Here is a 16,616-nt window from a genome sequence, read left to right as displayed (position 1 = left end):
TCATTTCTGCCTGGGAAATTATAAAATGTTTTGGAGATGCTAATAGGATAGCTTTTAGCATTTGTTTTTCACTGGAGTTGGTCTCCAGAGTACAGAATTAGCTAAAAAATATGAAGCTGGAAAGGACATAACCTCATAATAACCTTGTAATTAAAGCGCTCCCACATCTTGTTAACATTAATGTTGTCAGTAACTGATGGATTTACAATAAAGTCAGGGGCTGCATTGCCAAATCTATGACAACCTTAATCCCATAATTCCCGGATTACAGCTGCTCCAACATTGTTCTTAAAAATACAGCCTCTGCAGTGCCGTCAAATCACCGATTTTTATATTTCCACTTATCATAAAGGCAGGCTTCATTTGTGATGCATGCCCCAGTACCTTGTATTCTATTTTTGTTGCAGACTCAAATGTTTTCACTTGTGGAGGCGGTAATGGAGCTGCTATGAACAACAAAGAAATACCATTTGCTTGAAGAACTGATCATTTTACGATTTTTGCTTTGATCAAAAAAAGACACATTTTTCATGAAAACAAATATCAAGTAAAGAGAGGTTGTGGAATAACAGAGTGATTAAATATCTGTGCACTGATACTCTTGTCAACGTTACAATCTTGTCTTATTCCCCTACCAGGTAGTGGGATTACCCCAAGGTGAGTATGACCACATTCTACCCATCCACTGCACCCCCCCCCCCCCCCCCCCCATTGACGACCTCCCCCCCCCCCCCCCCCCTCCATCCCACCTTTGAGACAGAGAATGGCAGATTTGGTTTGGGGAAGAAGAAAAGAGCAATAAGGTCATTTTGCTGCTTCAAAAATGAAATTTGTAACCTCTATTTTTACTACATATATCCATCTTTGCTGGTTACTCTTTAAAAAATACTAGGCTAAGTGCGACCCATTGGGTCCCAGCATCACTCGAGAGGGCTGGTCCCCCAACACAATATTCCACCTCTCCACCAATTCCAATATTGGTAGCCAGTGGGGGGGAGGGGCTTTCTGGAGCGCTAGTATGGGTGTTGTGCGCTGAAGGGACTGGTTTCCAGAGGGTTAGTATGGACATTGTGGGCCGAATGGATTCTTGGGCGGACGGCTCAGTCACTCAAACCTGTTGTGCTGGCAGCTCACTCACTCATGGCTGGTGGGCTGGCAGTTGACTCATGGCTATTCCTTGAAATTCCATTTCAAGCAGGGTGCAAGGCCACTGAAGACAGCGAGTCATGACCTCTCCCTCCCCCATCTTACTCAAAGATGGACAAAATTCACAGCCATACATGGTAGTGTTTTTTCTAAAATCAATATAAAGCGCAAGCAGGAAGTGGTCAAGATTTGACTTTTAACTATATAGAAGGCAAGGCAGCTCTAATTAGGCAAGGCAGCTTGCTTTAGCACTTTCAAAACCAAAGGCAAGGCAGCTCGCTTTAGCACTTTCAAAACCAAAGGCAACACAGCTCGCTTTAGCATTCAAAACCAAAGGCAACACAGCTTACTTTAGCACTTTCAAAACCAAAGGCAACACAGCTTGCTTTCAAAACCAAAGGCAACACAGCTTGCTTTAGCACTTTCAAAACCATAGGCAACACAGCTCGCTTTAACACTTTTAAAGCCAACGGCAACACAGCTTGCTTTAGCACTTTCAAAACCAAAGGCAACACAACTTTAACACTTTCAAACCAAAACAAACTTTTGCATTTTCAAACTATATTTTCAAACCACATTAAGGGCACTGACAGGTCAGTAAAACCACTCACAGTTTGTTCACATGTGTTCAGTGTTATTCACAGCTCAGACTGAGAATTGCGCCTCCCTCTCCCCCATCTTGCAGAGACCTGAGGCACCTCCACACTTCCTGGTTTTATAGTCCCTCCGGAAGGAGCGTGGCCTTCAGGAGAGAGAATCTCAACATTTTTTAAACACTAATAACTCTTGTATTTTTCATCGATGGGTAAAAATCCTCAGCACCTGATAAGCGAAGGTAGGATGTGGGTAGGATGGCCAAAAATCACAGCCGTACATGGTAGCGTTTTTTTTCTAGAATCAATATAAAGCACAAAAAGGAAATGGTCAAGATTAGACTTTTAATTATATCGAAGACAAGGCAGCTCTTATTGGGCAAGGCAGCTCTAATTAGGCAAGGCAGCTCTAATTAGGCAAGGCAGCTTGCTTTAGCACTTTCAAAACCGAAGGCAACACGGCTTGCTTTAGCACTTTCAAAACCAAAGGCAACACGGCTTGCTTTAGCACTTTCATAACCAAAGGCAACACGGCTTGCTTTAGCACTTTCATAACCAAAGGCAACACGGCTTGCTGTAGCACTTTCAAAACCAAAGGCAACACACCTTGTTTTAGCACTTTCAAAATCAAAGGCACCACAGCTTGCTTTAGTACTTTCAAAACCAAAGGCAACACAGCTTGCTTTAGCACTTTCAAAACCAAAGGCAACACAGCTTGCTTTAGCACTTTCAAACCAAAACACACTTTTACATTTTCAAACTGCATTTTCAAACCACATTAAGGGCACTGACAGGTCAGTAAAACCATTCACAGTTTAGTAGACATGTGTTCAGTGTTATTCACAGCTCAGACTGAGAATTGCGAACTCTCGCTCCCCCATCTTGCAGAGAATTGAGGCACCTCCACACTTCCGGGTTTTATAGTCCCCCCGGAAGGGGCGTGGCCTTCAGGAGAGAGAAACTCAACAGGACAGGCGGATGCACCGTAAGGAGTGAGAAAAAAACAAGAGGTTTACAGTAAATGTAGTTATTTCAGCACTAGAGGAAATGCAGAGGTAAGGCAGATGAACTCATGGCATGGATTGACTTGGAGGATTGGAAAATTATAGCCATACCAGAAACATGCAGAGAGAAGAACTGCTCAATATTGGCAGCTCACTATTCCAGGGTATAGATGTTACAGGCATAGTGAAGATGCTGTTAAGAGAGTAGTGTGGGGTGGGGGTAGGGTGTTTTTTGTTCCACCGAACTACAGTGAGGAAAATCTTGTGTGATCATCCAGAGAGGTTATATCAATAGAACAGAAATAGGAAGGGAATGCACCTCTTCAAACCTCGCCAGCACCTCAAAAAACCTTGTCTGCAGCATTTGGTAATACCAGTTAGGCCTCACCTACATTGGTGAGACTATTCGTAGACTAAATGTGTACAAAGGAACTGCAGATGCTGGTTTAAACTGAAGATAGACACAAAATGCTGGACTATCTCAGCAGGAAAGGCAGCATCTCTGGAGAGAAGGAATGGGTAAAGTTGTGGATCAAAACGTTTCGGGTCGGGTCTGAAGAAGAGTCTCGACGCGAAATGTCACCCATTCCTTCTCTCCAGCAATACTGCCTGCCCCACTGAGGTACTCCAGCATTTTGTGTCTAATTGTAGACTAGATGACTATGTTGATGAACACTTTCACATCAAGGTCTGCTGGATCTCCCGCTTGTTAACCATTTTAATGCCTCCTCCCGTTCCCATAACAATCTTTCTGTCCTTGACTTCCTTTATTGCCAACATTTCTTCCCCATGCCCCCTAGTGAGTTGCCATTTGCACCCCTTCCCATCTCCCCCACCCCCCTCCCAGTCTCCCTGGTCCTTTCCCCTCCTTCGTACCCTCAAGTCCCATCCCCGAGTCACAATTATCTTTCCCCTCCCTTCTTTCCCCTGCTCCGTGACCTCTCTTTTCCAGTTTCCTCCCTGCTACTCCAATCAGTTTAAAGATGGCCCCAACCCAAACCATCGGCCATGCATTCCCTCCCCAGCCTGACCCACTGGGTTCCTTCGACAGCATGTTAGAAACATAGAAAATAGGTGCAGGAGTAGGCCATTCGGACCTTCGAGCCAGCACCACCATTCAATATGTTCATGACGGATCAATCAAAATCAGTACCCCGTTCCTGCTTTCTCCCAACATCCCTTGATTCCTTTAGCCCTCACAGGTATATCTAACTCTCTGTTGAATACAGTGTGTAGGAAAGAACTGCAGATGCTGGTTTTAATCGAAGGTAGAAACAAAATACTGGAGTAACTCAGCAGGACAGGCAGCATCCTTTATTTCGCGTCAAGACTGGGAGTCGAGACTGTTTCTTCAGATCTGGGAGTATAAATGTGCGGTTCCCAAAACGTGGTGGGTCAGGTGGCCAGCGTGATTAAGAAGGACCATTTCATTGGGAAGAGCATAAGGTACAAAAGATGATGCATCGTGACTTGATTAGACCACACTTGGAAGACTGTGTGTATTTCTGGTCACCAAGCTGTACAAAGGGTGCCAATAAGTTGGAAGATATGCAATCAAGGGTGTTACCTGGGCCTGTGGGCTTGATTTATAGAGATTGGATAGGCTGGGACATTTTTCTTTGAAGCATAGGAGGCTGAGTTGTGATCTTATTAAATTATCATGATCATGAGGGGCATGGATAAGGTGAATTTTCACAGTCTTTTCCCAGAGTAGTAGAGCTGGAGGCAGCAACTCTGCTGCTGCGCCACCGTGCCACCCAAAAGTTGAGCAAATAAAACAGGAGAATGAGAATTTGATCCCACAGTGGAATGTGGTTTCATGTAATGTAAATGCTTTATTGTGCTCTCAAGATAGAGATGGGTCCAATGATGTGTTAAACTCATTAAGACTAAAGTTATTTAGAATTTGTGTTTCGTTCAGTAAGGATCATTACATGTGGCACTAATTTTCACTTCCAGCTTTGTGTTTTTATGTTGTAATACTTGGACACAAAATTATATGCTTTCCAATTACCTTGAAATTAGATACACCTGGTCAAATTATTTTAAGCCTAAATTGCCCTTTCAAAGTGCGTTCTGCCAATGTTGAAAGATTTGCAACAATTTCTGTCTGAAGTCCCTCCCATGGGTAATTGCTCTGGGCATTTATTGACGCGGCTTGCCCTAACATTACTCTCATTTCCCCATTATATTTTATGCACGTATTAATGTCACCAATGTGCATGGCTCTTTTTAATTATTTAGCAGGAGGAAATGCGTTGAAAGGTCGCGACTTACGACCTTCGCAAACAACTCGTGTTAAAATGCAGGGGACGTCGCATTGGAAGCAGTGAACTGTGCATGAATTGAGTAACCCTTGTTTGGCATATTTTTAATGCAAAAAGGCATCCCTGTAAGCTTTATTTGGGGAAAAGAAATGTTATCAGCAGAGCTCCGCAGAGAAATTACAAGATTATTGCAAATTGCAGACCACGTAATCCGTGACCCGATGTTGCCACAGAAAGCAGGCATTCACTGGTGCACAGAACACCTGTTCCACCAGAAGAGTCCTGGGCCAATATTGTATCAACATTCTGTTTTCCCTCTTGCCTCAATTCTATCTTATTGAGATGGACATAACATTTTTACCTAAAATGCTGGAGTAACTGAACGGGACAGGCAGCATCTCTGGATAGAAGGAATGGGTGACCAATTCCGTCTCTCCAGAGATGCTGCTTGGCCCGCTGAGTTACTCCAGCATTTTGTGTAAACCAGCAGCAGTTCCTTTCTGCACACTATCATGTTGAGATTTCTTCAAATAGATCGACCCACTTCCTATGGGTCAGTGCCAGAAGGCATTTTCCACTGCGAGTCCGGCCTCTGGAAATGCATAGGTTGGGTGTTCATGGCCTTGAAGATGATCACACAATGTAATTATTTTTGAACTCAGCGATGTGCCATCTTTGAATCTGGCATTACCATTGTGCAGAACACCCAGTCAACACACCGACAAACTCTTAAGTCCAGTTCTTAGGGTCATATAGGCATAGTGTCTTACAGCATTAAAACAGCCCCTTTGGCCCAATTTGTCCACATCCCTGTAAACCTTGCCTACCCATGTACCTGTCCAAATGTCTTTTAATGTTTTTATAGTACCTGCCTCAACTACCTCCTCTGCCAGATGGTTTTATATACCCACCAGCCTCTGCGTGAAATAGCGGCACGGTGGTGCAGCGGTAGAGTTGCTGCCTTACAGCGCTTGCAGCACCGGAGGCTAGGGTTCAATCCCAACTAAGGATGCTGTCTGTACGGAGTTTGTACGTTCCCCCTGTGAGGGCATAAGTTTTCTCCCACACTCCAAAGACATACAAGTTTAGGTAAATTGGTTTGATAAATGGAAAAATTGTCCCGAGTGCTGTGTAGGATAGTGTTAATGTGCGGGGATCGCTGATCGGCGCAGACCCGGTGGGCCGAAGGGCCTGTTTCCACGCTGCATCTCCAAGTTAAAGTAAACTAAACTAAACTAAAAGGTTGCCTCTCAGGTTCTTATTAAATCTTTCCCCACTTACCTTAAACCTAGTGTATGTCCTTTGATTCTTGATTCCCTTCCCTGGGTAATAGATTCTGTGCATTCACCGAGTCTATTCCCCTCATGATTTTATGCACCTCTATATAATCACCCCTCAGCCTCTTCTGCTCCAGGGAATAAATCCTAGCTCACCTTGCACCTGAGGTCATTGACCACTGGCAACACCCTCATGAATCCTTCGTATTGCAGACAGCAGATGTATTTTACCAGCATGAGATGAGTTGTCCCTTTTACACCACTAGACCTTTCTCTGCCTTGAAACAACTGGTGATTAGAGTTATGCAGATGTTAACCTGGGACGGGAATTATCGTTCCAATCTTGTTGTTCCCTCTGATAAGGTTCCATTAAAATTTTAAGTTTCCAATCTTAGACCAAAAACACAAAATAACAGTTAACAGAATTTTTCCAATTACTATCTGCTACATTTAAATTTTCTGACAGAAAAGCACATTGGAAGGAAGCAATTTTTAAATTCATTTTAAAGTAGCCAATTCGGACGACAATTTTTTCCAGAATTTTAAACATCCAGATTGCATATGAGATATCTGTGCCACGTTGTTGAAGCGAGTTTCTTAGATTGTTCTTTTTACAAAACAAATTGTATTGCAAGTTGGGAGATCTCAGCAACTGTTCAGTTTTAATGGCTATTTGCTTTAGACACAACAAAAAATGACATAAGTGAAAGTGTTAATAAGTCTCATCTGCACCTTGATGAACAAACACTGGATTCTGTCGCAACCCTTTCAGGGCATCAAGAAGTAAAATGGCCCACAGGAAACAGACACAGTTTTCCAAATGGAAGGACACAGTAGAGTCATAGTCTTTAGTTTAGTTTAGAGCTACAGGGCAGAAACAGGCCCTTCGGCCCACCGAGACCACACCGACCAGTGATCCCCGCACATTAACACTATCCTACACACACCAGGGACAATTTTACACATACACTAAGCCAATTAACCAACAAACCTGTACATTTTTGGAGTGTGGGAGGAAACCGAGGATCTCGGAGAAAACCCATGCAGTCACGGGGACAATGTATAAACTCCATACAGACAGCACCCGTAGTCGGGATCGAACCCAGGTCTCCGGAGCTGCATTCGCTGTAAGGCAGCACCTATACCGCTGCGCCACCATGGCCGCCATAGAGTCATAGAGTCATAAAGTCATAGAGTGATGCCTTGTGAAAACAGGCTCTTTGCCCAACTTGCCCACACTGGTCAACATGTTCCAGCTACACTAGTCCCACCTGCCCGCGTTTGGTCCATATCCCTCCAAACCTGTCCTATCCATGTACCTTTCTAACTGCTTCTTAAACATTCCCAGCCTCAACTACCTCCTCTGGCAGCTTGTTCCATACACCCACCACCCTTTGTGTGAAAAAAGTTACCCCTCAGATTCCTATTAAACCTTTTCCCCTTCACCTTAAAACTATGTCCTCTGGTCCTCGACACCAAGAGTCTGTGCATATGCATCAAATGATTGCTGACGGCACGAAGAATGGGGGCAGCTCATGGTCAATCAGGTTGTTATGCTGAATAGATCCTGACACTGCCATATTTGTTGCTTCACACTGTAGCCAATGCCCTTCCATAACCTTCCATGGCTGAACACACATTGAGTAAATACAAAGGGCCAATTAATTAAAGGATATTTTCTTCTGGCTGGTGGTGCAATTCCATCAGCTTTGGATGTTATTCTAAATATTACGAATTTCGCTCATCCTCAGGGATGCTGATATAAAATCCAGTTGCTCCCAGCTCATTGGTAGTCTAATGGGCTTCTCTTGGCAGTGAGTGAAATGAGGAAAAATGTGAGTGGGCAACTTGCCAGGATAGGAAGATTTGGAGAGGGATGGGGGAGGGGGAGAGGTGGGGAGCGGGGGGTGGTGGGAGAAGGAGGAGGACAAGGACAAGGGCTAAGTTTTCTCAGCAGTTTCTTTCCAATTTGATCACTGTGTTTTCTTTGTGAGGTTACATTCAGTTGTTCTTGTGTTCATCCTGTTAATTCCAGCTGCCTCGTGTTGAGTGCCACCTTCTCCAGAAGGAGGAAAGTGTGCCTATGAGTATTAAGTCATGTGTTTGGGTAACATGACTGTTGATTAGCTGCGAGTTCATGTTCATAAGTGAAAGCTGAATTAGGTCATTCTGGCCCATCAAGTCTACTCCGCCACTCAATCATAGCTGAACTATCTCTCCCCTCTCAACCCCATTCTCCTGCTTTCTCCTCATAACCCCTGACACCCGTACTAATCAACTAGTCTATGCAAGCTGGGGCCCATAGATGCAAAGCCTGCGACAGATTTAGTGTATGAGGACAGAATAAAGAGTATTACATATATCCCGATAGGCAGAGACTATTGACTTGGTCAGTATGGAGGTTCGGTGCTTTGAGCCAAAGATGAGAGTGGTGGTGCAATGGATACGAGGCACTTAAGGCATTTGAAGATTTAGTTTAGTTTAGTTTAGAGATACAGGGTGGGAACAGGCCATTCGGCCCACCGAGTCACACCAGCCAGCGATCCCCGCACATTAACCTATCCTACACACACTAGGGACAATTTACATTTACACCAAGCCAATTAACCTACATACCTGTACGTCTTTGGAGTGTGGGAGGAAACCGAAGATCTCGGAGAAAACCCAAACGGTCATGAGGTGGACGTACAAACTCCGTACAGACAGCACCCATAGTCGGGATCGAACTCACGTTACCGGCGCTGCAAGCGCAGGGAGTCAGCAACTCTACCGCTGCGCCAACGTGGCTGTGGCCTCTGATGTTCTCTCTCCTTTGTGTAGGATCATTCAACATTTTTTCATTGCTATTTACAGGCCCTTGCCCCTTCACCATCTTCTTCCAGTGCCTTCAGAGCATGTGGATGTAGGCCTTCTACCCATCCTGAGAGCAGAATATCACTCGTTTTCATCCGTCCCACCAGGATCACCAGCTTAAAACAATTTTGACACTGGGTCCACCCCATTGTCAGTCTTTGTTGAATCTCCCACAGCAGATTATTTTGAATGATTTCAGACCTACCTTTCTTTTTAAAAGTTAGTAGCTTGTTTTCAAGAATGTGGGCGCTGGCAATACTGCCCCCCCACTGATTTGTTGAATGAATTATGGAAATGTGTTCACTGTAGGAAGTTGGGGTGTGAAATAATGGCACAGGTTATATGAAAATGGCATGAAATTACATTCTCCACATTATTTTGGAGTTTTCCAGCTCATTGCTCCTTACATATCAAATCACTAGTGAAGGTTTGAACAGTTTCTAGGAGACCTATTGTTTGTGCAGAAACAGTAGGGAAAGAATTGCACAAAATAATTTTAAAAATACTAAGATTGGTGGGAAAATCATGGCACATTAAAAGCACATGTTCTTGAGCGGCGTCAGCAGCAAGAAAGAGTTGGGGGAGGGGGGAGGGTAGGGAAGAGGTGAGCGGAGGGGAGTGAGGAGGTGAGTGAGGAGGGGTGGGGAGAGATGAGGAGAGGAGAGGAGAGGAGAGGGGAGAGGGCACTCCCCTGACATCAGTCTGAAGAAAGGTCTCGACCCGAAACGTCACTTATTTATTTTCTCCAGAAATGCTGCCTGTCCCACTGAGTTACACCAGCTTTTTGCGTCTATCTCCAAGAAAAGGAGTGTAATTAGACAAAATACAATTCCCTTAGAACAATTACTCAGTGACAGCTAACAAGAACCATTAAAATTGGAACATCATGCTAAGTTAGGCACTGCAGATAGAAGCCTAATGAAGATTTGACCAGATGACGAGACCTTACTAAAAGAAGAATCAAATAAAATTCAAGAACTGATCACCCTGCTGCCTTGACGTTGATTCCGTGGTTTAGTGGTTGTATGCATTGGTTGATGCTGTCTTTATTCCTGTATTCACTTCTTTTTTAATGTTGTGTGCAATGTAAATCATTCAGAGTGACTTTGATTAATTACCATTGGGTGTAGAATGACCTTCTTCAGCTGGCTGCTCTCCAGATCTATGAATCACTGGAATATTTGTTTCCCTCCAGATTGAGCAATTGGCACCAATGTGAAACAAAGCAAAAAGGGGCAAGAAGTGCCAACTTTGCAATGCAGTGGACATCGAAGGAATACACGCAATATCACACTTACTGATTCCACTGCTGATTCAACTATGTGTCTGATTAGACAGAAGCTTAACAGAAAGGTCATTATTAACACACACCACATGTTGGAACAGTACTAGATGACTCCCTCAAGTGTCAGGACTGCCATCAGTTAAAGTCACTGCCACATTGAACTATCTTACAATAGGGTCAAATAATCCCCTCTCGTAGATATCTTCATTCTGAGTTAATTTACAAAGAAGACGCCTGATGCCATTTTTTTCCCTATTCAGGTGTCCAGCACTATGAACCAGTGTTATGAATTAATTTAACACTAACACTGTATCAAACACAGGTGAATGTGAGCTACACCCCATGATGTCCCTACATGGAGGGTTGGATGGAAAAGCTGCATTCCATTAACACTCATTTGTGAAAAATAATTCACATCATAAAGAAATAAGCTAAAGTCGAGAATATACAGGGGAATAAGAATACGGGGGACGGGTTAAAACATGGTTATAGACACCTTGCACTTCCTTATCTCTGTAATTCCCTCTCCCCTGACTCAGTCTGAAGAAGGGTCTCAACCTGAAACATCACCCATTCCTTCTATCAAAGATGATGCCTGTCCCACTGAGTTACTCCAGCATTTTGTGTCAATCTATAGGATAGGAATATGAACTTGATCCAATGATCTGGTCCTCAGATGATGTGAATGGTATAAGGCTGACCAAGTAGCTGAAACTAAGCAAACCTCTCAATGCAAATCCAACAGGAGAAAGGTCCAACTCATCCAAGGCTGTTAAAAGACAATGTGGCAAAAAAGAGTTTTTATTTTATTTTTATTTATTTATTATTATTTTTTTTTAAATTTGTATTTTATTTATTATGAGAAGGAAGTAAGCAAGACAAGAAAAAGAAAACAATAGAAAGGGGAAAAAGTGGAAAAATAGATGGTAGAGTGTAGAAAAACGTGAAGTGTGTATATAAAAAATAAAAAATAAATAAAAAAGAAAAAGTGGAAAGTAGAAATAGAAGAGAAGGCCCCTTAAAAGAGAATTTTTCAAATCTGTATTCGGAGATGTAGATCTATCCACGTCATGAACTGAAATCAGCAATCCTTATGGTACCGCTGCATCACATGATTCCAAAAAGTCAATGAAAGGAGACCAACTCCTTAAGAATTGGTCATATTTATCTATTAGTCGGAGTCTCATTTCTTCAAGGCGTGCTATGTCCATCATATTCCTAATCCACATTTTAACAGTTGGTATTGTTGTATTTTTCCAAAATTTAAGTATCAATTTCTTTCCAATTATTAACCCATAATTTAAAAAAAATTTTGGTCTTTATATAAATTGGTATCTTCTCCTATTATTCCAAATATAATCCATTCCATTTTGGGTTCTATTCTTGACTTGAAGAGCTTTGTAAATATATCAAATATATCACTCCAAAATGTATTCAACTTTGCACATCCTACAAATGAATGTGTTATATTAGCGTTTTGAAACAAACATTTATCGCATCTGGGAGAGACGTTTGGATACAATTTATTCAACCTCGTTTTTGAATAATATAGTCTATGTAATAATTTGAATTGAATTAAATTATGTCTTGCATTAATAGAACAGTTATGCGTATTCATCAAATACTTTTCCCATCTATCCTTCGAGATCTTTATCATTAGCTCATGTTCCCAATCTTCCCTTAGTGCTTCTGTTGAGGGTGATTCTCTATATAATATATTATTATAAAAGTATGATATTAATTTTTGTGAATCAGCCTTAATATTCATTGCTTCTTCTAAAGGGTCTAAAACTATAGTTTAAATCTATGTATATATTTCTTCATAAAGTCACATACATGTATATATTTAAAATATTGATTATCCTTCAATTTAAATTTTAATTTTAATTGTTGAAATGATAACAGTTTGCCCAATTCATACATATCCCCTACTTTCCTAATCCCCAGTCTATCCCATTGTTGATATGTGTTGTCGATGAGAGAAGGTTTGAATGCGGGGTTGTTCAATAGTGGGGTTAGTACTGAAAAATTATTTAATTTCAAGGATACTTTTATTTGTTTCCAAATTCTTATTATATTGTGAATAATTGGGTTCTTCTTATATATTATACTATTCAATTTTATCGGTGAGAGCAGGATCGTTCCTATATCGTGCGGATAGCACTCTTCTTTCTCCATTCTTATCCACTCCAACTGCTGAGTTGAACTATCCAGCCAGTACATTATGTTCTTAATATGCACTGCCCAGTAGTAATACATAAAGTTAGGTAATTATAAACCCCCAACTTCTTTAGATTTGCACAAATGCTTTCGTTGAATTCTATGTGTTCTGTAATCCCATATAAAATTAGTGATAGTGGAATCTAGCATTTGAAAAAATATTTTGGAATATATATTGGGATCGCTTGAAACAAATATATTAATTGTGGTAAGAAAGTCATTTTTATAGCGCTAATTCTACCTATCAATGAGAGCGGAAGCGTTTTCCAAAATTTAATCATATCATTCAGTTTATTTAATAGTGGTATAAAATTGGCACTAAATAATGATTTGTGTCTTCTCGTAATTTGAATACCCAGATACTTGAATTTTTCTGTTGCAATTTTGAAGGGGAATTTTAGTAAGTGTCTCGAATCCTGGGGTTTTAAAGACATAATTTCGCTTTTATTCCAATTTATTCTATATCCTGAAAAAGAGCCGAATTCCTCAATTAGTGTTAATAAGGTGGGTATACTCGTTTGTGTATTAGTAATATATAAAAGGATATCATCAGCATATAGTGAAATTTTATTCTTTGAGTCCTTAGTGTTATATCCGTGAATATTCGGGTGATTTCTAATCCTTTCGGCCAACGGTTCTATCATAAGGGCAAATAGCAATGGTGATAAGGCACACCCTTGCCTATTACCCCTTGATAAGTAAAATTTTGGAGATTGCGTATTGTTAGTTGGTATTCTTGCCGTAGGTCTATCGTAAAGTAGTTTAACCCATCTAATAAAATTCTCTCCCATATTGAATGTTTGGAGTACCTTGTATACATACTGCCATTCTACTTGATCAAATGCCTTCTCTGCATCCAGCGTGACAACTGAAATATCTTCATTGTCCTCATTATGAGAGTACATTATATTGAAAAGCCTTCTCAAATTATTAAATGATTGTCTTTTGGGTATAAATCCCGTTTGATCCGTATTTATTAAATTGTTAATATAATTATTTAGCCTTCTAGCTAGAATCTTTGCTAAAATTTTCTGAGCCGTATTTAGAAGTGAAATAGCTCTATAATAACCCGGTTCATCTAAATCTTTATCTTTTTTTGGTATAAGTGTCATTGTTGCTTCTGCTAGGGTTTCTGGTAGTTTATTTTCAGTATAAGCCTGCGTGTATAAATTGAATAATCTTGGTACAATTGACTCCTGAAATCTTTTATAAAATTCATTACTAAAACCATCTGGTCCTGGGGTCTTCCCATTTTTCAGTGAGTTTATTATTTGTTTTATTTCTTCATTAGTAATCCGTGCTCCTAATTGCTCTTGTTCTAAACTATCCAATTTTGGGAGCTTGCAATTATCTAAAAAATTTGTAATTTTACTTACATCTGTATTTATTTTAGATGTATATAAATTGTGATAAAATTGGGCAAACCTCTTATTAATATCCTTAGGCAGTGTTAAAAACTCACCCTTATCCGATTTAATTTTAGTAATAGTTTTTTCCTTTTCTCGTTGCTTCAGTTGCCTCGCAAGTAGTTTATGTGGCTTATCCCCAAATTCGAAGTGTGCTTGTTTTGTAATTTGGAATAATCTTATTACTCTAGCCGATAGTATTCTATTGACTTTATATTTCAATAAAGTTATCTTATTATGTTTATTTATGGTTGGGTCAGTTGCATTGTCCAGTTCTAGTAATTTTATTTTCTGTTCTATCCGCTGAAGTTCTCTTTTATTTTCCTTATTTTGAAAACTTTGGTAAGAAATTATGACACCGCAAATATATGCCTTGAAGGTTTCCCATAATAGCGGTGCAGAAATACTCCGGCGTGTCATTTATTTCGAAAAAAAGTTTTATTTGTTCTTTTATATACTCATAACCCTGCGGGTTATTTAATATATGTACATTGAATCTCCAAAAAGGTTTTATACTCGGCATTCCCTCAATTTTAAGTATAAAATTCAATGGTGAATGATCAGAAATAATACTATTATGATATGATGGTTTATTCGTATACGGGATTAATTTTGTGTCCAATAAAAAATAGTCAATTCGCGAATAAGTTTTGTGAACTGATGAATAAAATGAGTATTCCCTACCACTTGGATTTGCTATTCTCCAAACATCAGATATGTTATTATTTTTTATATAAGCATTTAAAAATTCACAGGTCTTAGTTTTAACAAGACGCTTCCCTAGCTTTATTGATTTATCTAAGTATGGATCTATAACACAGTTAAAATCTCCCCCCATTATTATATTTTGATAATTATGCTCTGCGATTAAATCTATTATTTTCCTAAAAAATTGTGGGTTATCAAAATTAGGCACGTAAATATTTATCATAGTTAATGGTGTATTGTAAATTTCTCCCGTGACTATAACATATCTTCCGTCTTTATCAGATATAGATTTCTTTAATTTAAAATCTAAAGAGACAGTTGCAGAAAGTGATGGAGATGGAAAACTCAAGTGTGTATGATGGCAAGGTTGTTGATCCCATCTTGAGATCATTTCCAAACAGATAGCACCAGGCAAGGAAGATCAAAATGGGCCAGGTGTTTACCTATCCATTCACATTGATGCCATAAATGATAATCCTGGCTACTTGTGTTGATACCATTTGTAATCACCTGTAAGACATTCACTCTTTGTTGTGGTGCTGCCTGTATGGTCAGCGCATTGCATTGAATAAATCCCCTTGGTGTTCTTTGACGGCTGCTGCAAAGGCTTTCCAGGGTTTTGTCTGAACATTTTGCTTTGTACTATTGCCTAGCAATTTCCATTTCGGAACTGAATGATCATTACATATGAAAGAGCGCGCTATTATTTCACTAATGATGGTGCCTGATTGCAGCAAAATTCTGATTATATTCTCAGAATTTAGTAGTCATCATCAGTAACAGAAAAAGCATGCTGGAAGCATTGTAAGGGAAATTGAATTTTACTAACTCAATTATTGTATTGGTGGCCTGAATTTACTTTCATTTCTGCACATTCACCTTAACTTTTTGTTAAAAATCATTTTTTAGCACTTACTTTTCTTAGTGAATTTAATTTGACGATCCAGGACTGCATTATCTTTTATGCATATCTGTCATTCAGTGTTCTTTATCTCTCTACATCACCATCTATATCTCTCGTTTCCCTTTCCCGTAATGTGTGTGGAAAGATCAGCGCAGAATGACTAAAATCCATTTGTCTTTGGCCCAAATGAGCCACAGGTAACCTGGACCGAATAGAATTGAACTGCACCTATCACTGGTCAGAGGGCTTGGGTTTGCTGCCTGCAGCAGTTTTGTAAGAACATGCATTTTTATACCACCTTTTATGACTTAAAGGTGTCCTAGTGAGCTGTGAGTAAATTAAGTACCTGATTTTTACTCAATGTTCCCGGAAATGCAGTTGTCAATTTGCACACAGCAGGCTCCCCTAAACAAGAACAGGATTCTGATCAGGTCATTACTATAATTGTTTCTTTAGCAATAAATTTATTCAAGGAAATTCCACTTTTCGGTAAGTTGTGCTGTTTGGTGTTTAATGCTACCCGAAAGAGACATTGGCTTCTGCTGGTGCTGCAAACAATCACCAATGTCCTTAAAGGATCATCTCACTTCTAACCATAAATTGTATTCTTACATTTAATAGGTAAATGGCCATTCCTATGCCTCTTTGCAAAAGTGTTTCACATAATCACAGCAAATGTAAGTTCAGTTGGTTGATTGTTCTTAGACACCTAGATTTAGAGTCATAGCCAGAGAGTCAGAGAGTCGTACAGCATGGAAACAGGCCCTTCGCCCCAACTTGCCGGTTGAGTTTTCTCCGAGATCTTCGGTTTCCTCTCGCACTCCAAAGACATAAAGGTTTGTTGGCTTTCTATAAAAGTAAATTGTCACTAGTGCGTGTAGGATGGTGTTCATATGCAGGGATAGCTGGTCGGCGTGAACTGGGTGGACCGAACGGACACTCCGCGCTGTATC

Source organism: Amblyraja radiata, chromosome 6 (assembly GCF_010909765.2).
Source record: "Amblyraja radiata isolate CabotCenter1 chromosome 6, sAmbRad1.1.pri, whole genome shotgun sequence".
Taxonomy (NCBI): domain Eukaryota; kingdom Metazoa; phylum Chordata; class Chondrichthyes; order Rajiformes; family Rajidae; genus Amblyraja; species Amblyraja radiata.
This window is presented reverse-complemented; position numbering follows the sequence as displayed.